Source organism: Thunnus thynnus, chromosome 6 (assembly GCF_963924715.1).
Source record: "Thunnus thynnus chromosome 6, fThuThy2.1, whole genome shotgun sequence".
Lineage (NCBI taxonomy): Eukaryota > Metazoa > Chordata > Actinopteri > Scombriformes > Scombridae > Thunnus > Thunnus thynnus.
Window position 1 is genome coordinate 14147654 of NC_089522.1, and position 24367 is coordinate 14172020.

The following is a 24367-nucleotide window of genomic DNA, read 5'->3' on the forward strand; positions in this document are numbered from 1 at the left end:
AAACCTGCCGCTTTAATGATAACTCAAACAAAGCTGACACAGTCCGTTTCAAAGGCAAAATCTCTGGAACGTAAAAACGGGGTGGAGTCCCTATGTAAACAGATAACAAAGCATTTGTTTTGAGAGTAAAGGGATCTATTACCTGAACACATGGCAGATCATAGCCACAAATCCGCAGGGATTGTGTTTCCTAAGCCAATAGTTGGCCAGGGCATGAAGAGCGTGACTACTACACGACTAATCCTTGCCAACACACACTGTATACAATGACTTCCCCCTTTGCTTAAACCTTAGAACAACCTCCCTCAGACCAACCAGCACCCCCACAAGCTGCAATATGTAAGTGTAGCTGCAAAGTAAAGCCTGCAAAGTAATGCAGAGATGATACCCAAATGTTATGCACACACAACATGTTACTCTAGTCAAATACATATACAACAAATACAGAATGAAACAATTTCACAGAGAACAGCAAACATTTCATGAAGTAACCAATACTCACTGGTTTTTGAGTCATTCTACATCTTAAGTCCACCTCTAGTGGAGGACCAGGGCCGCTGCACTACAAGTCCATATAAAAAGTTTGGGACAGGACCATCAGGGGATCATTCCAACAACTCTCTCTGAACTAACATCTCTGACATGTCCTTCCTGCTCCACCTCACGTTCCTGGTGCACGCCTCCCTGCCCGCCCCTCCACTCAAGCAGCTAAAGGAGCGACAGGAGACTCACTGAAGTGACATATGTCGCCAAAGCCTCTCACTTGGCAAAGAGGTTCTCTAAGCCTGTGACAATGACCCGGGACAAAGCCTGCACTGCGGGGCTACTCAGTGAGCATTAAAGAATGGGCGGAGAGGAAGTACAAGCATGTCTCTCTCTCTCTCTCTCTCTCTCTCTCTCTCTCTCTCTCTCTCTCCCCCTCTCTCTCCCTCTGTTTTTCCTAGATCCCTCCATCCAGCCTTCCACAAACCATGCATGCCCATTTATACTTGGCTCCATCACAGTGATCTGAATGCAATGTGTCTTAGCTCCATTGAAAAGGGAAGGGAGTCATCTTCTCTGAGAGGACCAGAGCTTTTGTGGAAGTGTACTTTCATTTCCATGCAGTGCTCCAGGGTATTAATAGATGGAGGCATGAGAGAGCATGCCTGAAATAGACATGATGTTTTTGATAGTAAGTTAATAGGATCTTTAGCTACACGATTTCCTACTTTTCTTTCCTACTTTTGTTTTATTTTAAAGGTTTTTATCTTTATTGAGCAAGCGTAGTCTCTTATCTGGAGATATGTAAAGGAATGATTCAGTCCAATCTGTGTTTCTCCTGAAGCTGAAAAACAACTTCAATATCCCTCTTACATAGAGGTCTCCAATGTTATCGATCTGTTTTCTAATCCTCTCAGTTGGCTCAATTTATATTCCAAGGAGCAAAGCAAAGATTTGTAATACAGATAGCATAAAAGACATTGTCTTGAGTTTCAAGTGTTTCTCTTTTTGTTTCCAGATCTGCATTGTATTAGGAATAATAGAGATTGTGCCTACAACATAATTTGCTAAGGCAGATGGAGACATAATGACCTCACCAATAGGGTAAGCGATGTTAACACTGCCCTGCAGGGTCATCCAAGAATAGACATTTACAGCACAGCAGTAAATCCTGAAATTAGGTAGTGAAAGCTCCCCATTAATTTTACACTTGCCAAAGATGATATATTCTATTATTAGAGTTATAATACCACATAGAGTGAAGAAGAACAGACTAAGATCTTAAAGTAAGCTTTAGTGAGCAGATCTGGATAGAAAACCATCTTAACTCTGCCTAATAAAGAAGTAAGAAGTGTCTTCCAAAATCCTGTCTTGAGTTTTAGCTATTTGCAGAATAAACATGAACTAGGCCACTATACTTTAGAACTAGTCTTCTGGCCTAATGTGCACTGTCAGTAAAGAATGGCTGGAACTAATTACACAGTCTATTTAGAAAAAGACCGTTTTCATCACTTCAAATGGACCTGTTTCATGTTTAAGAGAGCATGGCTTCTGTAAACACAAAGAAAAAAACTTAAGAGGCAAAGCCTAATGGACCTGCATGTTCACTCAAAGTCTGACATGTAGACATGGGACCATGTGCACAAAAGATTAATGTAAATCCGAGAACAATAGCTGTAGCATGGCCAAACATATATTGTCTGGTCTAAGTAAATACAGTATACACACACACAGTATGTAACTCTAAGAAACTACATATTTGAAATATGTTGACACAGTCAAAGGGACCAAATATTTTATTTTTTCTTGTACTAATCAATATAAAACATAATCTTAATCTATACATATACTGTGTTTATATATATTAACATTATTCAGGTTCAAAGTATCATCATTCTTATTGTGACTTGCAGCTGACTGATAACAGTCAGAGTCACACAATTAAAACACAATTCACAGTGTTTTCAGGGTCTCTGCTCATGACCAATTTCATTGTGCTTGTTAAATTAACATGAACATTAAAACAAACGAGAGACAGAGTCATTTGTGAATTCCGACTTCATGCCTCCAACAACATCTCAATCTCCTGTGGTGACTAACTAAAGAGGCTGTCCTGCCCCGTGCCTTTGTCATTTCCTCCCCGACAGTCCTTGCCTGTAGTGCTTCCTGATAATTACAAGTCTGCTGCTTCTGTCTTTTGGCAGAGCTCACAAATACATGGCAATTACAAAATACCTTCCAAACTAACCAATGAAATGTATAGTATAATCGAAAAAATGATGTACGGCCACCAAGACACACCTAAGTATGTAAGTATGCTGTGACCCATTCATAATTCTTTTCCATCCTCAAATATTGTTTGAAATCACAATAGAAAAAAATTCAGTGAGTGTTAACCCATGCAACATGTGGACACTGAACAGAGGCACACAAAAGAAATGCATCATGACAAGTTTTGCTGTCAACATAGACAATGACAGCAATGACAGACGAGGTTTGAGACGTCCACAAACATTTGCTGGGGCTGAGAGAGAGAAAGCCATCAGAAAAACTCTACTCATAAACAAATACTGGAGAGCTTTTGCAAACAAAAACTTTCTCCAGTCTACTGTGGTTTATAAAAGTACACAAAACAATTTCGACACAGTGGGTTGGGCTACTTAATGTCTCATTCTTAAAATTCAGGACGTTAAACAAAAATAGTGATAGTAAAGAATGTGTAATTAAGCAAATTTTCTGGCTGCTCAGGAAAACCTCCCTTGCATGCTGCCGATTATGCAGTGATACATTCATTTTTCAAGCAAAAATTACAGAAAAATTTCTCACATTTGAGAATTTCAGATTCAGATTCAAATGTGAGCATTGGCTGCTTTTTCTTGTATTACATTATGGTAAATTAAATAGTCTGGGATATTGGGAAGGTGAACAAAACAAGACATTTGATGACATCACCTGGCGCTCTTTTTCACTGGCATCCACACAATTTTCTCTATTTATGATGTTTTATACCAAGCGATTAAATGTTTGATTGAGAAAATAATCTACAGATTAATCAATAATGAAAACAGTCACTAGTTGCATCCCTACCTCAGTGACATGAGAGCATAACAGCCTGTAGCCGTGTCTTCTTAACACATCAAGATTTTAAACTGGTTAGGGTCATAAAGTAAGAACTCAACTTACCTTTAGGGTCACTGAATCTTTTCGCCATTACTCAATGTTGTCGTAACATGAGCCATGTCTCTGTTTCAGTCCCCTGAGCACTTCTACAAGCTAGTAATCACGTACGCCTGGAATTCACACAAACAGCTCACTGACAGCTCTCTGACACACATCAAACTTGTGCTTCCAGTATTATGTAAAGGCAGGATCCCAACGTTCTACATAGTTTACAAGCAAAACAGGTTTAAAATTAGAGGAGTGCACTCAGTAAAGTGCAGATCTCTGCCAGGTGTGTACATTTTTCTTATATAGATATGTACGCAACATTTTTAATAAAGTGTTTTTGTGTGGTATAGGGTCAGTTTTCTTTAAGATGCATAGAATAGTGTAATGGTTTTGTAACTGAGCATCCTGGGTTCACCAACATCGACATGACACCCTCCTCTACCTCCCTCTCCTCTCCAAAACAGAGTGGAATCTCACTCAGTTGTCCTCCCGGTTCCCTTACAGTCAAGATAACAAAAACGAGGATTTATTCATCTTGTATCGTGTCTAACTTTAGTTGATCATAACATAACAGGTATGGAACTAATCTGCAGATGTTCTGGTTCAGGATTGAGACCAAACTTTTCTATGGATGTCAGATTCTGAGCCACGACAAAAGCCAAAATGTGACCTGCAACAGACTAGCTTGTTCTTAGCCAAGTCAATTGCTGGAAATTTCTTTTGCTAAGTGGCAAGGACTGCTGAAAAGACAAAGGTCTAAGCTTTACAATAGGAAGTCCTTGAGAATACAGTCATAAATGTGCACAAAAAATATTAGGCTGATGGGTCCAGTAGTAGACAAGATTAGCTGTGGAAAGATACACACACAGACACACACACAGACACACACACACGACCAAGCGCATGATCCCCTCAACCGGCGGAGATAACAAAAGCATGTAGCTGCTCATCTTAAACACTCAAACATAAACATTGCAAGGTATATGCACGTGGATAATTAGTGGTTAACAATATTGGCATTTGGAAACTTATCCCATTGTAACTTTTCATTTTTAAATTCAGGTGGATGTTTTGTACTTAATATGTGCGATCAATTATTACACAGATTTGGTTTGACAATTTAAGTTTTGAAGTCAGTCAAACACACTGACTCAGTTCTCACAATTAACATCATAACAAGCTATCTTCACATTTCAGCATGACTTTCATGTAATAATTTATATCCTCTATCGTCTTTATCATTCATCATACCTTTCTTTTTCTTTTCTTTTACTTTCCCTTCTCTCCTTTCATTTCTTCTCCTCTTTGATCTTTTAAGGCCAACTGTAATGGGGGTTGGGCAGCTGCCAGGGGTGGGTGGTGGGGGTTTATTGTTGTGTAACTGTGCGTACGTGTTGTTTGTTACCCTTGAACATTTTAAAAAGTTGATAACAAAAAAAAAAAAAAAACCACTAACACCAAAACAGTGGTTTCATGCCACACTCCTTTTATGTAACTGTTATTTGCAGAGCACATGCGCTATGTGGAAGTTTGTGGAGGTATATTGCTTATTTAAGTGCCGCCAAGCTCACTCAGTTGGGTTTAAGTGGTTCCTGCTCTGGCACATAATGCTTTGTGGAATGATGTGAAGAGTTGCCTCTATAAACAGGAGCAAGGCTGGCACACGAACTGTTGGCAAGCTATTACAACCTAAAATTCATGATATCAAAACACAGAGCTTAAAATTTGACATTTCTTAAACAAAGTTTCTCTCCTCCAACATCCCTTTAACTTTTATTGGGAATATTTCCCCCTCGCATGGAGTTATGACAACGAATTATTACACAAACCGAATTACCATTCAAACATCCGAGTCTGTTGTGCGACACAGATTTCAAAACAAAATGAATTACTATGGAAACGTGCCCCTTGTCGAAGTGAAAAGTGACAAAGAGTGGCATTCAGGAGCTTAATCAGTTTGCCACAGCCAGCAGCACAACAGAGAGACAGTGTGGAGACAAGCAGTCACACTCAGCTTCCTCCCTTCAAATGCGGAGGCCACGAGGAGACCTCTTCACACCTTCCTTCACCCTCACACATTGTTCATCACTGTTGCAGCGAGTCAGATAAGCAAGCAGCGCTGTGCTCTATGGTCTGAACTAAGCTGGTAATTAGTTTATGGGATAATCTTGAAGACCTAAAGTGGTATTTAGGTGGGTTAATGCTGTCCAACAAATGGAAGAAATTTTGCTTGAAAGTAGCCCTATGTATAGGTGCAGTCCAAAGCTAAAACAGTTTGGTGTAAAAATGAAAAATATTTTGTAGTTGAAAGTATGTTTTCTGTTGTATTTACATATATTACTGCTATTAATGATCATTGTAAAGCATCCAAACACAACTTTATAATGACTTCAATATTTTGTTGCTTAAGTGTCGGTGTATATGGGAGACATAACAGAATTCACTCCTGTGTTGTGAACTTTGGAGAAGAGGAGACTATTTGGTTTACATTTGCTATGTGAACTATGCCTTTACTTTATTTCTAAACAATGATTTCCATATGTTTAGTTGCACCCGTAGTTAGAGGACCTATAAATACAGTGTGTGTCTATTTATATACAGGATAAGCCTCAGTGAGACCCTAGACACTAGACGTGTGAATTCAGTTTTTAACACTTGAATGCATTCCACCCTAAACACTTGAAAAGTTGGTGACACTTGTGTACATGATTTGAAATGTGCATGAGTTTTCATTGTTTATTCATTTAATGTTTTTGCTAAATGGATGAAGTGGGTCATGACGGTTTTGCTTTTCATATGTCGCTCAGCCTGTGTTGTGAATATATAAATAAATTATAATGAAATGACAATACCATTAGCATTATTAACCAAATACACTGACTGCTCTCCAACTACTGCTTTATCTATCATCAACATTATATATACTATAAATCTTGACTGATTATTACGAATATTGTAAGAAAGACATCACATATGTATCCACCCAATGTAAATTCTTATGGCCAAACATAATGCTAGTATGCTGCGTCTGATTAAGAAAAATAAAGGCAGGCCTACAATGAATACACCTGTTGACACACTCCTCTCATCTTACTATTCCTCTCATTGGTGAAATGTAAATAATGAACTGACAGTGACAGCCACCCATGACGCTACAGGGGCTTCCATGTACTTAGTGACAAGTTGTGATAAATACTATTTTATGATGTTTAGAAATAACAGCTGTTGCTCAATCCTGGGGATTAACATTCATCTCCAAAGAGCTCAGACACGGAAAGTAATGAAGCCTCATTTCACTTGCCTGGTCTTGTAGCTGGTACACACCATTGTGAACACTCTTCCACGTGTGCTCTCCCACCCTGCCTTTTAAACACCAAAGATATAGTTTGTGTACGTCATTCTTTAAGCCCCAGGTAGACTTAAACAAAAGCAAAAACGAAAAGAGCGATTTTCCTGTCACTTTGAAAAGACGCATATGGGTCTTTTTTCAACTGCCTCGCACCTGTAGTCCAGTTTCTTCCCAAACAAGGCAGGAAAGGATGAAGAGTAATCATTCCACCTTAGCAAATGTTTGAAGAGAGTCTGAGCCAGGATCCCAATCCCTTAACTGCATTACATTGCATGACATTAAGAGGTATCATTCATATTATGCGCAGATTAAGCAATATGATACCACTTATATAAGGTAATACTATAAAATATATATAACACTAAAATATTTGTGAAAACTTCCAGATGGAATTAGAAGAAATACTGTTGTGAAGTGTTGACAATTACCTGCTGAAATTCTCTGCATGAACCATCTGCAAAGGCAATTTATGTGGAATCTAACTGCCTTTAAAAAATCATCACATCAGAAATAAATTCCTTATCCGCCTACTTGTGATTTGTTGGCAATCAATGAGTTTTGAAGCATCTGCTGCAACATGTCAGGTGGATAAGGCTTCTGCGGCACCTTAAATAGAGCCACTGGTCATAGATCATTTCATCTGAAGCAAGCTCTGACAAGGACTGACAACATAAAATGAATCAGATAAGCACAGCCTTTTATTTGGGAATTGAAAAATTGAATTGATTTGAACCCTGGCCTTTAAAGCTGCAAAGCATAATGAACAAAAGAGACCATTGTGGCTTTATTTGTGAGTCATATTATCTCAATCAGTTAGAAAAGACTACTTAGTCAAAAAAGTTGTTAGGTTCATCATAATGCAAGAATGGCTGATGGTGAATAAAATGTGCTACTAGCACAAAAAGCCAGCTTTCATTCATTCATTTCATGAGCTGTTTCAGGAAACCGACTCCAGTTGTTTTAACTTGGTTTGCCCTTAATCTGTTACATCAATGCTATGGATCAGAGCCAATGGCGCTTGAGGAGACTCATCAGCATGATAGGTCTAAATTACACTTGGGACAGCCACCATAGGAGCTGTACCTTGCATCACCCTGTGTAAGTGATAGCCTTGCTGCTGTCTAACATAGGCCCATGACAGGCGTACCCCTGTGAAAGTGTCAGGGCCTTGCTTCATTAGCATTTTTGGAGCACCATGAATGAAAGTGTTTGTTCTGGTTTGTGTGCCCAATTGAAAGGGTCCATTAAAGAGTGTTTTACGGGTTCCACTGTGTTACGTCGGAAGTTTGGGAGCTGGTGTATGGAGGAAAGTGCCAGAGCAAAGAAAAAAATGTTCTGAAGGACATGGTGGCCCAGATCAATCCGTATGCAGATGATACACCGCTTGTCATCTTTCAGCATGTGAACAGGTGGGCCACATAACAAGTGTTAACATCAATCAGGTTAATAAATGTTTCAACACAGACACCGAACATATTGGCAGGTTGTGATGAAACTCGGGTGGCTGGTCTCACATTCTGAGCCAAGAATCAACTGAGGCCCGTTTACTGTAAGTCAGAGATTGCAACATCCCCCTTGGCAACCCTGCCAACTAACTATTGTCAAACACCTAATTTTCTCACACAAAGGTACTGAGCCGTTAGGAGGAAATTTGGTTACATGACTGCAGTAAAAACTTAAAAAAGCCTGAACTTCAAAGTAACACAGGAGGGAGGTACAATAGTACTTGTAGTGATTAGAAGTGCTAAACTTTGTATTCCCCTCTGTTTTCACTGCCCGCCCTAGCAAAAGCATGGTTTAAAAAATGTATGTTACTACTGCCATTAAATCATTAAATACTACAATGTTTACAGGTAGAAAACCTTGCTGAGTGTAAGACAAGGGTTTTATATTGTTGCCACTCAGCTAAAATAAAATATAAGTTGCAGTTATGATGAACACCTGTTTCTACTTGTAGATTATAGGCCTACTGAATCTGGGTCGAAGCTATGGACACCAATGATATCTATGGAGGCTATCATACACGACAAGGTGTTTTTGGACACCTTGTATCTATCTATGTTGATTGGAAAAGTGGAGGAGAAGAACACCATGACACAAACGGGCATTCCCTCTGCTGAATCTGTTACCTTTAATATTAGGACACATATGAGTGCATTATCACCAATATACCATGGTTACTTACTACAAAAAAGTTAGTTTGCACTATTCGTGGTTGCTTTACAAGTAAGAACTAACTAGTAACTTAGAATAGAGGAGAGGAGAAATATTGTAGTTTAACATACCTTTAGCACAGATTCATGGTTTGTGGTTATAGGCAGCAATTTAACTGTTTTAAAAGAATTAAGATTGCCATGTCTGTCCAGGTATACAATTTAAACAGACCCGAGCAAGCTAATCAGAAGCAAGTATTCTTTGGAGCCATGCCATGATTAGAGTTACCAGTGCTTCACATTCTGCACTTCTATGTAAATAATTTGTTCACAAGAAATGCAAGTCAACTCATCTAAAAACAAACACAGATGTTTATCTGAGGGAATTCTGAAGCTGTCTTATCTTTATCTATTCACTGGAAGCAAGCATTGCAGACAAGCTGGGGGATGCATGCTGATTTCCTAGAACCTGCACATGGCCCGATGGCAACGCAGATGCTTATCCACAACTGTTGTAAAGGTAGAACAGCGTACTACCACACAAACAGTTTTGTGTAAGATTACTCTGAGCGAGGTTGGGACCCTTAGAAAGAAAGAAAGCAAGGGAGCATGAGAGACACAAAAAAAGACAGAAAGCGTGAGGGGGGAGGAAAAGAGTTTTGGGGGTGATATCTGCGGCACAGGAGAGAGAAAAATCCATGGGAATCCAGCTCATTAGCATATGAATCAAATTCCAGCAGCAGGAAAGGACAGACATTCAGTTCAGAGCCCGTTGTTAGGAATACCAGCAATAGATGAGCAAAATCAGTACACTGAGTGCAAGGGTCAAAGTTAATCCTCTCATGGTGTGCTACAAAAGTAGAGCTAAGGACTTCAGAGGCCTGGGGAAAATATGATGGAGATAAAACAACATATATTACCATGACACACTGTAGGAATTCAAACAAGTATGTACAACGCTTGCACGATGTGCTCGCCATGATAGTAAAACTCTGAGCACATCTCATGTATGACTACCCTTTGTGTTCTTTGGTTTGATGATTTAACACAATAATCAAGATCAAAATCAACAGATAATGATGCTGATGCATAAAAGTGGCAGTTGTAAGTTACCCAAGTACTGTATTTCAGTACAATTTTGAGATACTTGCACTTTGCTTACATTTTATTCTACTTCATACTTTTACTAGGGGAACTTCGTACTTGTTTGTTGTACTTGAACATTGACAGCAATAGTTAATACTTTGCAAACCAGATGCAAAGCTGTGATGCATTGTTATAGTAGTCCCCAACAGCAGTCTGCATAACATAATTTTTTAAGTAGTTAGATATAGTAGTTAGATACGTATCCACTTTTACTAAAATAAATGTTTGAGTGCAGGACTTTTACTTGTAATTGAGTATTATTGAGTATTATCATCGTGCTAATTTTACTAAAGGAAAGGATCTAAATATTTCTTCCACAACTGTCCACTTTACACATTACTGATAAATTAAGGGAAACACTGGAAATGCTGCACATCAGCAGAAAAAAAGCTATGGTATTAACAGAGACATGTCTTGAACCTGCTTTTGGTTTCTCGTCAGTGGTGTGAACCTGTTGCGGGTCTTGTACATCACCCAAGCCTTAAAGCAGGAGAACGTGTAAGAACATGGAAGCCATGCGTCCTGGCCAAATTCTTTACTGCTGTCAGACACGGAAGGTTTCTTATTATTACATCTCCACAGACATGTGCCTGCTGTACAGTCAGATTAGTTTTGATTGTATGACATGACATTTGTCAGACATTTGCTAAAAGCCCATATAAAGTTACCCCCTCTCCACAGGTTCCAGGACAGAAACAAAACAGAGTCTGCAGTGATCCACAGAGAAATCCGCAGGTGGTGACCACATGTGGAGAGGATGTTTACTTCATAGTCTGGCAATTGGGACATTCTGTCACTGTCAACAAGGAGATGCGCTGTATATGTCACAGCTTATTTCTGTATTTCTCTCTCAAAGTGAGCACTTGTCCTGAAAAAGGGGTCCTAACAGTGAGGGCACTGTTCAAAAGCAAGAGTCCAGATGAATGGCGTGAAAAGCATTTCAAGTGCCAGCAAACCATGTTCCTCACTCGCTAGGAGGAATGCAGCCTATTGTCAATTGAACTTGTGCAAATGCTCCTGAAAGTGCAGCACAGGGGGCAGAGGGAGGCTGAGGACAGCGTACGTGACCTCTCTCAAAGCCAGATCATCCCTGTCCTCTTGTGCTCGCCAGAGAAACTTTGGTCGCTCAAATTCAGAAGGGCGGGAAAGTTATTTGTGCCCCCTGTGTGAGGCGTTGATTTCACCAAACAGTTGTCGGCTGGAGTGGTCATGACCTTTGCTCTCGGTTGTTAGGAACTGCCAGAGCTGAGAGGCAGAAAGCCAGACACCATGGTAACAAGAGTGCTGGTATCTATGCTGGAGAGATTCACTGGGAATCTTAAAGGAAATTTCCACAGGATACAAGCTTAATCCCTCAGCAGGTGAAAGTTTGACACTAACAAATCTTTCAACAAAATGTTTGAGATACACAGGCTGAAGACACAATCAGTTTCTGACAGTGACCCCTCTATTTTAAACCACAGTGTTGACTGTGGTGAGTTCCAGTGTCAATGACTCCTGTAAATATTTCACAAGCATTCCAAATGTGGACTGGCTGTCCTTGGAGGAGAGCAATAAATTCCCTCACCAAATACACACATCAGTACTCAGTTTCTCTTTCATGGTCATCTTCTGGTTAAAGCCAACCATGCATCATTAAGTTATTGAGCTAGAGGTGGGGAAAGGATTTCTGCATGTCCTTTTATGGCACAGAAGCAGGGAGTTACTACACAAACTAATACTCACAGCAGGAAGGACCATGGGAACGACACAGCAGAACCACCTGCCATTCTTTATCAAATGTAAAAAATTCTCCTTTAGATTATTTTTACCCTTTAGTTTTGAATTGGGGGCTGAAGATGATGGATCGTACTGTGGTGTAGACTGAACCTAATACAAAAACATGAAGTCAGGTCAATGTCGGCTTGCAAAAAACATAATTAAACATTCAAAGATCAATTCTGACACTATGTTTCTGACAGCTGTTATCTTACATTCTCAAGAGCAGATTCAGAAGTACACAGACTTGCTTAATCTATTCATGTATGCAGTATTCTCAGATTATCTGCTTAAACAGTACTCAAACACTTAATCCACGTGAATGCTTTCTCTGAGTCTATTGATATGTAAAATATGTGATTGTTGTGCTTCTCTAAAAAAAAAAAAAAGCAAACACAATCACATTTTTATTTCTAATTGATTCTTTTCTGTAGGACTAAAATATATTTTGCAGCCTTTACAAACCACTTTAAAGGACTAATTTAGAATATGTCGATTTATACTTAATTGTTGTACTTAATTAGAGAGATTTGCATACAACTTTTATATTTTGCAGTAATGAGAAACCTTATATTGTTTTGTACTAAGCAGCTACATCCTGGTCTGATGTTATGGGTTGATGTTTGTCTTTACAACATAAAACATCGTGATTTGGTATGTGTGTTATGTGGTGAGAAACACTGGGAAACACCACAGCCTCTCCTTAGCTTGGGGCAACAAATGCAAGATGTAAGCATCTGAAATCCCTTTAGAAATGACAGAAGAGCAATTTGGGTTACCAGTAAATTAGTTTATTAGGTTACATTAAATATGTTTTATATTCTTTCATGTAGTAGCTGCATGTTGATAGCATAATGTTGTTGACTATAAAGTGACTGGCATGGAGTTTTTACTCTTCCCAGTTTGTCACTGATTAAGTGGCTGAGAAACTCACCCCCTGCCTGTTAAGGCTCTTACGCAGCACTAGCTGCTCCTAATGGATAACAATGAGCTGCTCAGATGCTGACAGCAGCTAAATATATTCTATTCTGTCACGACAGGTTTGGCATTATTTCAAACCCATTCACAGCATTATACAATAACAGGATGTTGCATAAATATGTTACATACTATATTGCATAATAAAACAGAATAATATAATACGTATTCCACATAATTTCAAGTTGTGGAGGTGTTTTTGTCAGCGTAGTACCTTTGTAAAGCCAGGGTACAACCTAGAACTGCAGTACTGAGTAAATATAGTGAAACTCCGACAGGCTTCAATTATACAATTACAGAGGTTGCTGAGAGACAATTACCTCCTCCTTTTCTCTAGAAGCCAAAGCAGGTAGGTGGAGACAGCATGCCCGGCATGTGGTAACACATGCTAGATACACCTGGCTGTTCCAGGTTGATGGTGTGTGCAACCTCTAAAAAAGTAGTAGGAAGTGTGATTTACTGCGACACTTTACATTTATGTGCTATCATTGTTGCCACCCGGGAGCTGTTCGCCGTGGAAAGTTTTGATTTTCATTTCACGGTGTCAAAGCATTATGACATTTTCAGCGTGGATCCACTGTCAGTTTGCATTCAAGTGTTCGCTTCATAAGAAGCACACTCAGACAAACCACTCACCATATGACATGAAGAATTTATCATCTTTTCTCTGCCTTTCATAAACTAGAAAATGCCAGTGAGCCACATGGATGTGGAAGGTTGAGTTCATACTTGCTGAGAACATTCCAGTCAAAACAACACGCATGATACAGTATTTCTTAGAGATGAAGTAGATTTCAATATTTTAAGCAGAGGAATGTGATGTGTTGTGATGGGGAGAGAATCTAAGAGGCAGCACATCACGCCTGAATGAGCAGGAGACTAGATGTTTTTCACAGTTTGAATGAAAGGCTGACCCTATTCTCATGTAACAATTTGTGGTACTGTAAATTAATTTATTGAAAGCCTAGTCCAAACATCACCACAAGGAGTGAGGATCACAGGATTCCCCAATTACCACATTTCAGTCAAGTTGGGTCAGACAAAGAAAGAGACTCGACCCATTTCACTATGACAAAGCTGCAGAGGCTTTAATAGGCCGGCTTCACAGGAGCGAGCGCGGCCAGTGCTCTGCACAACTCACCCTCCACCACTCCTCTTCACTCTCTGACCGGCCAGACAGATGAACAGACAGAGAGAGATGTGATCTCATTATGAACAATTTGCATTTATAGCAGAGATTTTGACTTATGAACAAGTTAGACAGCAAGTAAGCAGTGAGTTTAATATGACTGTGGAGCAAAATCCCACATTTATATAAATCTGAACATCAGATCCAAATAACTGTCAATGAAAATGTGACTCTTCTACAATTACATTTGCTGCAGGAAATATATCGATAAATGCTGCTCAAAGTGTGGAAATAAGACAGAACATCTAAATTGTGATCAACACAGTCTGCTACAGCAGTGCGAAAATGCTCCTGCCTCACTCAGACAAACCATGGGTCGATCAAATCTTTGAATAAAAATAATAATAATAATAATAAAATACATTCTACAGATTTTGGATACAATAGTGTTAAAACATACTATCATACCACAAAAATGTAATCATGTGTTACAATTAGGGATGCAGTTCACAATTATTTTTATTATCGATTAATCTACCAATTATTTTCTCATTTGTAAAAGAAAATTAAATTGTGAAAAATGTCCATCCCCAGTTCCCAGAGGCCATGATTAATCTTAAAAACATTATCTATTCTTAGTCCAAAACCCAAAAATAATGAGTTTTTATTATCATAGAGGAAAATATTCATATTTGGGAAGCTGAAACCTATGAATTCTGACCAGTTCCAGTTGCAATTTGAAGTATTTTTGCATGTAACAACAGATAGATATATTCAGAAAACTACTTTTCCAGCCCCAATTACAACTTCATAACCATGTCCTCAACATAGTCATGCCTGATGGAGATGAAGGACGAAGCTGTCCAGCACTGAACAGCATCAAAAGGCCAATAATAAAATGGGAAGATAAACTCTTATCAAAATTTCGTTTCGTTTTCAAAGACTTTTCGTTTCTGACTTTTGATGACTGTAGGCTATGCTTGTAGTATTTTGGCTCCGATGCAGTGTGTAGTCTAAGTCCAATTACGTTCATTGGCAAAGGTCAAGTTTTGATTGTTTTGTCTCTGAGCTCAGACAGAGAGGTCAGAGATCAGAAAGGTCACAGGTAAAGTCTTTACCTGTGACCTGCTTACCTGGTTTAAGCTGAGAAAACTTGCAGCTGTTTGATGATTCGATTACTGCGGCGTCTTTTAGAAGTGCTGACATCCCATCTCTGCATACTACAAAGCTGAAAGCTTTTTTTACGGCCACAAACGCAGATCATATGACGTTCACTTAGTTGTCTGAAAGCAAATTGTGTTGTACAGCTTACCCATAAGACGAACAACTGGAGTGATGAGTCTCCTTCCTGCGCAGGTTTCTTTTTTAATTCAAGAGAAGCTCGACGTGTCCGTACTTCTCCATTTCTTTTTACCTCAGACGAGTAACGTGTGAAACTCTTGACTGACGGCCAAAACTGCGCAGTCAACAACTGCAACAGTGAGTCAAGTCCTGCAAGGTCGTTTCTCTATTTTAGAAGCGACAGAGGTCAAAGGACACCGCGACTCTGTGTCTGTGGTATGAATGCTGTCATATACTATAACCAGCATCCGTCCGTATGCTTTGAGAGAAATATGTGTCTATACAAAACGTTGGGAAATATTTCTGTCCGCGTGTTTGTGCGCGCGCGTGTTGCACGTCTGTCAAGGTAAATGCTTAATGCTGGAGAGTAAGCTCATCCACTTTTCTCCCCCATTCATAAACTTACCTGGAGTAGCTTCTCACAGTGTTAGAGCAGAGCCTCCCTATGAACCTCAGATACTGGATTGATGATGATTGGAAAGGACAATCACTGTTCATTCATGCAAATGCAATTGCCCTTTACGAACATCCTGAGAGGATGAACGAGCTGCTGAGTGGACTCTTCCTTTCTCATCTCCTCTCTGCTGTATCTGACATTTACCTGCTCGAATTTAAAGTTGATACAGCTCAAGAATAACTATAATTTCAATGGAGCAGTTCCTACTGTAGGTTACAACAGTGTTTCGCAAAAAAAAATATTAACTGCAAGGACCCCTAAACTGACACAAATTAGACTACAGACCCCCATCTGATAAGATGTTTGCTTTTAGATTACAGATAGTGTATGAAACCCATGACCATAATAATCATACATTCTGTCATTGTGTTGTTTATGGATGGAATTATAGTGAAAATAAATTATTCCCCTTTTTGCCGGGGACCCCCTGGAACCTCCTCAAAAACCCCTGGGTCCCCAAACCCACTGTGAGAACCACTGGGCTACAATATGCTGTATCTCATGTCGTGCACACATAAAACTATGCCAGTGTTTGCACAGAGTGAGTCCGCACCCATCTGAGTTCACTTATATTAACACTCCAGCTACAGCAGAGCCATATCAGCTCACTGAGTGAAAAAACACATTTAACATTTACCAAGACTGAAAAAAGAAATGAGTTGTCTGTTTTACTGTCCTCATGTTGAAACACTCTGTCACCTGCATTGCTTGTTCACATGTGAGAAGGAATGTGAAGTGCAGGTGTGTGGAGAGATTCTTGGAGAGAAACGCAAAAAGGCTCACAGGATTCATAAGAAACGTATCACACTGTGTTCAGATGTTGCAGATATAAACATTTCCATCCATGTCAGAACATCTGAATACATAGTTAGCTTTAATTATCTAAACTAAGACTCCTCCCATGATGTTGAAGGGTTATGAAGATAGAAGTAGAGCTGAAACAATTATTCAGTTGATTAATGGATCAACAGAAAATTAATCAGCAACAATTATGACAACTGATGAATAATTAAAGTCATTTTTTTCTAATCAAAAATGCCAAGAAATCACAGGCTCCTGCTTCTCAAATATGAATATTTACTGGATTTATTGGTCTTCTGTACAAGGTAAGAAATTGTGGTGGGCATTTTTCACTATTTTCTGACAATTTATAGACCTAACAATTGATCGATTAATCAAGAAAATAATTGTGAGATTAATCAGTAATGAAAGCAATCATTAATTGCAGCCCTATCTCTGGCATTTACAGCGAATATTAGAATGTTTTGATACCTAGAAGGCACTAAGATTATGATCAAAAGTATTCTCATATTTATATTCTTATTTATACAACTTAATCTTACTGATGTTAATAATAATTATTATTATTATTATAATTATTATGTTATTATTGGCTTCTTTTGTATAACCATGGCAGTACACTCTAGGTTTAGTACACAGTGCTGTGGTCAGATTAGTTACCTCACATCTAACTCATCCAGTGTTTTGCTCTTGATTCAGATTCTTTACTTTTGATATTTTTAGTATGTTTGCTTATTTCGTCATGGACATACTGACAACGCACCTGACTAAGCATATCATTCTACTATGTGTAATCAGAAGGCCAAATCAGTAGAGGATGCTCACTCCATTCTGTAAACTCCTGCAATAAAAATAGACTTTTGTTGACAAATACTCTTTGGACTATATGATATTTTAATTTCCTTTGCAGTCAAGGTTTGGCTCATAAAAATGTCTAAAAAATGTGACAGCTACAAAACACATATGCAACGCAAGATGTATTCAAACACCAGAAAGAAAATTGTCTCAAATTTTAGAGATTAGTTAATTAAAATAATTAAATGTATGTAATTCATTAGTTTTATAAAGTTCTCCCAATACTTTATATTATGACGATTGCATATCTGTTAATATAGTGGTGAAAGTGTGCAAGCATTAGCATTTTACACAAACACAATCCTGTAGAAGTTTTATCTGGGATATTAATCTCTCCTTGTGTCTTAATCTTATAAAAAAATATGTGCTACTTATTGAAATACACACACACACAAAAAAAACAATGTAAAACCTCACCCCCATCGACACATATAGACTATAAAATATATTCTCTGTGCCAAGTTGTCCATACCGTGCTCCGTTCCCTCAAGGTTCAGACTTTATTATAAAGCTATAGAGAAGAAGCTTACATTCCAATTACCACTCAAACCCGCAGTGAACACTGTGTCTTGAACCTTGACATCACCCTCCTTTGAGAGAAACACTGAAGATCCGCTTGGAGATCACACATTTTCACCCATTAAGGCCATTGTGCTTCTCTGACCTGTAATCTTGACCTCAAGTTGTGTTTCTCTCTGGCTCGAAGCACTTCCCTGCTGATAACTGAGATCTGTAGATTCCCCTCCATGTCTGAGTCACAGCATGTATTAGCAGAAGTAATTTTATAGTTGCTGCCCTACATGCCAGTAGACATAAAGGGCAGTAAGTTATTCTATAGCACATGGAAATATAATGTTTTGCACAAATTGAAAACTCTTTATTCAAGTGTTGACTCTGACACCCCATAACAATTTATTTCTATCAATATGTGCAGTCCCAGTGGTAGTTCACATTGACCTTTGCCCTTTGTTTTTGAGCAACAGAGAAAACGAGAAAAATATATATTTCACAGAGGACAAAGTGAAGAGAATCCAGTTGCCATGGTAATGGATTTTTATTGTGGGCAGGTCTTTCCTCCAGTGGTATAACGATGCCCCCTAGTGACATCTCAGATGGCCTTGCACACTGAGGAAGCAGCAGCACAATCCAGAGAGAGGATTTTCACAGCTTCACTCCAGCGAACGCTTTAACCAGTCTTTCATTTCAATTTCAGTAACTATTTCAAGGATGTTCAAACATCATTTTTCATCTTGTGTGTTTTCAGAGAGGCAAGGAAATGTTAAATGACTGATTAAGCCAAACAAGTGCATTTGAAAGGTCAGATTTATGTCCAGCTTTGATGTTACAGGAGATGACAGGTGATCTCTATATCGCAGTGTCAGTCTCATGCAGTGGATTGTCTTTTCTAAGGTGCATTTGAGCATGAAACATCATTTCTACACCAGCTGCAGAAACCTGCACCACAACTGCTTCTCCCAGGGTCCTCCTTAAATGTGGAAGATCTATGTAGATTTTTCAGTTGGTTAAGCAAGAAATTTTCTTCAGGTGTTTCTACTACTGGGTCTGTTGCTGACATATTTTAATTTATTTGAATAAACAGTCAAGGGAGTTTAGGAATTAATTTCTCAATAGTTTTTGCCATCCAGGTAGTGATTTAACATGAAATCTAATATTATATCAAATCACTAAATCTTACAGGAAACAGTTAATCAAAAAAGTCTTCATCCCAGGCTCACAAGTTGCAAATATGTGTTAAAGTGAGACCATGGTGAGCAAAGAGAATATTTGTCACTTTCAGTTAACTTCTCTTTTTCTGTATTATGTTTCAGCATGCCCCCAAAAATATCATTCATCACAGAAGAAAATATTGTACTTTATTTTTCCACATAAAGGGTAAGAGAGACATCTTTAAAACACTTTATACGTGCTTGAAATTTATTTTGAGTATTATCTTGATGTTGGCTATTATGTCGTCTATTTCTAAATGACAGACTCAGAATATACAATGATCCTCATTGATCTAAATTGGTGCAGTAAAAATGTTAAAGCAAGTGTAAAATTGATGTGGGTTCCTATAGATGACAGATAACTGGCTGAAAAGCAAACTAAATACATTTGATATGATTTTTTTTTTTTTTTTTTTGAATTATAGACCATAGGATCCAGACCTATAACCAAAAATTCCTCTGAGATTCAGCACTGCCAGCTGCTTTGACTGATAGCACTTTTGCCATTGCAAGGCCATCATTCAGGCTGTGAATATTAGCAGCGCTTCAAGGATTATCCATAGTACAAGGCTGAACCACTGCTCACTGTATGAAATTATCCAATTATGAGTTTCTTTGTATTGAGGCCCAGCGTGTGTGCACATCGACCTGAAGATGTCAGGGATCTTTCTCTGCATCCATTTCCTTCAGTGCAATTTTCAGTATGTGCCTGTTATGCAGTTCTTTGTGGTTCTTTATTTGACCAACCTTACCTTTAAGTGTCACATTCATAAAAGAGGGCCAGAATTGAAGACAGGGGTGTGGAAAGAAAGGAGATGATGCTGTGGGGAGCAATGCTCTATCTGAAGAAGAATGCTTCAGAGAATACCAAACATGTGTCTCGAATCTGAGGAGAATGCTTATGCTGCATTTGTTTTTAATGACTGACTGTATTGTGCAGACGACACTGGGAACATCAAATGTCTCATGCAAAAATTCAGTCTTATATTTGCTGCCCAACAAGATAACAGCATTGCAATGGGTGCTAAGTGGAGATGGACTGGGAATAAATGTTGACTGATAAGTGCAATCAAAGCCAGCTGCCTTCATTTATTGACTCAAGACCCAGGGGTGTGAATGTGTGTGAGAATGTGTGTAATACCAGTGTTGCAGTGGAATACGAGGACTTGCATCATCACCACTTAACAGCATTACAGGCAGCTTGCTAGACTATAGGTGCCCAAGGGAGAAATTTGAAATTGAAATGTTAAATGACTTTAATACACGTGACGTGCACGTTGGGAATATGTGACTAAGGGTTGTATTTATGCTTTGCTGTGTTTTTCTGGCCTCTGCTTTATTTATAAATGTGAAAAATGCGTGTGCATGAGGCCGATGAAAAGAACAAGCGCATAGGAATGGTGCTTGTGTGATGTTTATACAGTGCTGAAAAAGATAAATGACTATGTTTTAAGGAACAGAATGATAAAAATGTTGCAATGCACTTTAGTTTGTCTGACAATGCTGGTGCATGACGTCCTTTTCTACTGAATCAATATCTTAACAAGTAGCAAGAGCAACAGCTGACAGACATAAAGTAACTACATATTCCAAACAACAGGCTGCTGTCATCCTTGGTGTGAGATTGGTGCAAAATCAAGGCCTACTGCATTGTTTCTGGCAGCCGCTTTAAGCCTGACCAAGTCCTTGTACAATAATAACCCTGTGAGTAACAGAATTTATTATTTCTTATCTATATAAAATAAATAAGCAAAGATTTACAGTAAAGTTTAAGTATATAAGTATGCAGAACACTGGGATTATTATGCACACATTAAAAGCAACAATGTATATGTAATGAATCTCAATAAAATGGCATATCACAAGTTTTCTTTAATGTACATTAGTATGTATTTATAATGAAACATGTCCTGTACTAAATGAGAGCAGGACATGATAATAACAACAACAAAAAAAACAAAAACAATCCAAGCTACCATTAGTTTCCTTACAACGCACAAACAAAAGTTATCTTCATACACTTGTAATATAGACTTTCTGTTTCATGTAAACCTGTATGTCAGCATGTTGACCATTAAGCGATCCTTTATGTTAATTAACATGTTTGAATAATTCATGTATTTGACACCCAGAGTGCTAAGCTAGATGAAGGCATTGGGAAACAGATGTGTTCACCTTTAACCAGCTACTGATCATCCATGAAAATCTGAGAGCCTAGCAGATCTGCTGCTGTTCATGGTGAAAACTTTGCCTTTTCACACAATTTCTGCTTCATTTGTCACCAAAAAATGTGCAAGTAAAGACTCGAGAAGTGCAGAGTAGTCGCTTGTTACCAGCTGTTTGAGACTGATTGTGTTTTTGCAATTCCTTGAGAGTGCTGATGAGATTGTTTTGTGTGTACTGTAGGTTTTGGTGTCTAATTGCGAGTAAAGTTAAAAATCAAGAGAGATATGTTTTGTTTTTTTAAACACAAGCTAATATTCTTGTAGCTTTTAAGTGCAGGAGATCATTGAGTCATTGACAACTAGGAGTGTGAAAACATTCATTAGGAAGAGACTATTGAAAATCCATACAGTGGTCTACACCTTGGACCTATACATATCTAAACCCCAATCACCGAGGATAGATCTTTTCATTGAACACTTGGGAACAATGTGTGAAAACAAATGCCCGCAGCACTGGGCTGCACAGTATGCTGAACATCCATGATGTGTGTTAGTGTGCAGGAACCTTCTCTGGAGAATGGAAGAAAATCCACTTGGGTGACATCCCCATTGTTTGTTCCATTATACTGCAGGGTTCACTTGCGTATAAGCCTCTAATACTCTCAAAATGAAAGTAAACACAACTCCCAACTGACTCGTTTTCTCATGAAGGAGGCAAACATTTCATTAAGGAGGCACACTACTAAGCCAGGAATTTTCCAAAATGTTTTGTTTTTTCTGCTGATACTCAAAAAATAATAACAGGCATGGAAGTTGATATTAAATAATGAATATTAATACATTCATATGCTCATTTAATTAATTTCTTTTTGAGTGAGTGAAGTATATATTAACAATTTTATCTTTTTCCTGTCCATAACAGGTAAAAATATTAAAAAGAGGAAAATGTGCTCCTGAAGCCAACCAAAGACCATCAGTGAAATGTGTAGACTCAAGTAGCTTTTTATAAAAAGGAAAAATTGCCAATTCCAGTATGAGGTAGGCTGACCTTGTTGGTTCAGTGGCTTTATTGATTGCAGATGCCAGACAACCTAATATTGGGCAGCAAAACTGAGCGCTGGAAACAACGTACTCTTGTGTATGCACACACACAAGATGAGTCAATGGAAAGCTGGTGAAATGAAAGCTAAAATATTTATAGGTAATGAATATTCAGCTGAGAGTACTTTTGTATCATCCCCCCACAACAGTTTTACAGTTTAAATATTTATAGCCGCTTAAATAAATGAAACAGCCGCACAACCTAAACATTGGGAATGTCTTGGTGAGTATGAACAGGTGGTGCATGAGGTTTGTGTGTGTCTATGGATATTAAGAATTATCTAAAAACATGATTTAAATCTGTATCTGTACGTCCCCAATAAAGCATCCCTGAATATGTGAACAGGACAGACTTCCTGACTGAATACTGATGACACATGGCAAGTTGTTCCATTTAATAATCTCCTCTTCTCACCCTTTACCACACTTAACACCTCCCCTCCTTCTATCCTTACCAAAACTTACGCATTAAGGCCATTTTGATTCGGTTATCACTTTATGTGTTGCCAATGGCAGAATTTATAACCAAATGAGCTGTGTGGAAAATGTCTGTTCAGACTGGCATGAGGACGTGGGCAGTAATGTCTGCTGCCACCTGCTCCTTTCCCAGTGTTTTCTTCTCAGCAGTACAAGGCCACAGGCAGTGAGTCTAATTCTGTCTGCACTGCGAGTTCAGGATTTAGGGACCTTTTACCAGGGCTGCAAAGGCATCAGGAGATGATGATGTCAGTGCAATTTAATCTTGTCAAAACTTCCAGTTTGCCCTAGAGGTGCAGATACTGACCATCAAAAAGCTATGAAACTCTGTTAGGTTGATTCCTGGCACTGGGTTAGGAGTGTAGACAAGTACGAGGTGGCTGTTGTTACGGACCATAAACACTGTGAAAGAGCCCTTGAGTAAGACACTAAACCCCAAATTATTGCGAGGGTTATGTACTGCTGCTAATAGTGACCGGTCTCTTTGTGGCTCTGTGAGTTGCCTTCTGTTGACTTGAAAACTCAGTCAAAAACTGGGATGTGTTACCGTGAAGATGGCACCTACTGCTGGTTGGTATTCAGCTTTAAATGACTCATTTATGTGAAGCTGCCTTTGTGTTTTAACAGTTATCGATGCCAAAGTTGCCGGTGCATCAATCCCAAACACTGTGAAATTATACAAAACAGTGAAAGGAACTTCTCAATAAACAATATCCACACACAGGAGAACTGCTTTAGTAAAGAGCACCAGTGATCACAAGTAGACCCTCACCAATGCCGACTAAAAAACACTTAACAGGACATTTGCTTAATAACACTACAAACTACAGCCTCCAAATGACCATCGAGTTGAATCAACACCTCTGACCATCTCTAGCACAACTGACCATTATAAGCTACTTTGTTATTTTGCCAATTGAGTGTAAATGGAAAGGTTTTAGAGCTGCAACTGAACGGTCTGTGTGGCATTTTAATCAGGGTATCATTTTTACTGTAATCAATACTATAGATCACTGTAACAGTAAATTATTTGAATTACCTTGGTGTAATTAATGAAACTGTGGTTGAGATAATTAGTAGTAGCCTCTGCTGCACAGCAGAAGTATTGTGAGTGCTGGTAAATTACGATCCAGATTATGACCACATTTCCAATAAACCGTATTGCTTCCTGTTGCAATGGAGAGGGCTGATGTTTTCTCCCCCCGGGCATCACTCTGCATGAGTTTGTTTAATAGAGCAAAAAGGATAAGAGCTGATAATGGATAGAGTCACTTTTTCC

The 24367-nt window shown here is 38.7% G+C and overlaps 1 protein-coding gene across 8 annotated transcripts in view; it reads right to left on the bottom strand.

The window, feature by feature from the left end:
• LOC137184342 (neural cell adhesion molecule L1-like protein) overlaps positions 1 to 15624 on the bottom strand; it is a 54484-nt gene extending 38860 nt beyond the window's left edge. For 6 of the 8 annotated variants that reach the window (XM_067591918.1, XM_067591917.1, XM_067591914.1 and 3 more), the window contains exon 1: positions 503 to 819. The gene's annotated coding sequence lies outside the window, so the exon portion shown is untranslated. Of the gene's footprint in view, positions 1 to 502; positions 820 to 3666; positions 3774 to 15476 lie in introns of those variants that run through there. The other 2 variants (XM_067591912.1, XM_067591913.1) reach the window with 2 other exon arrangements.
• Between the last annotated feature and the right edge of the window lie 8743 nt (positions 15625 to 24367).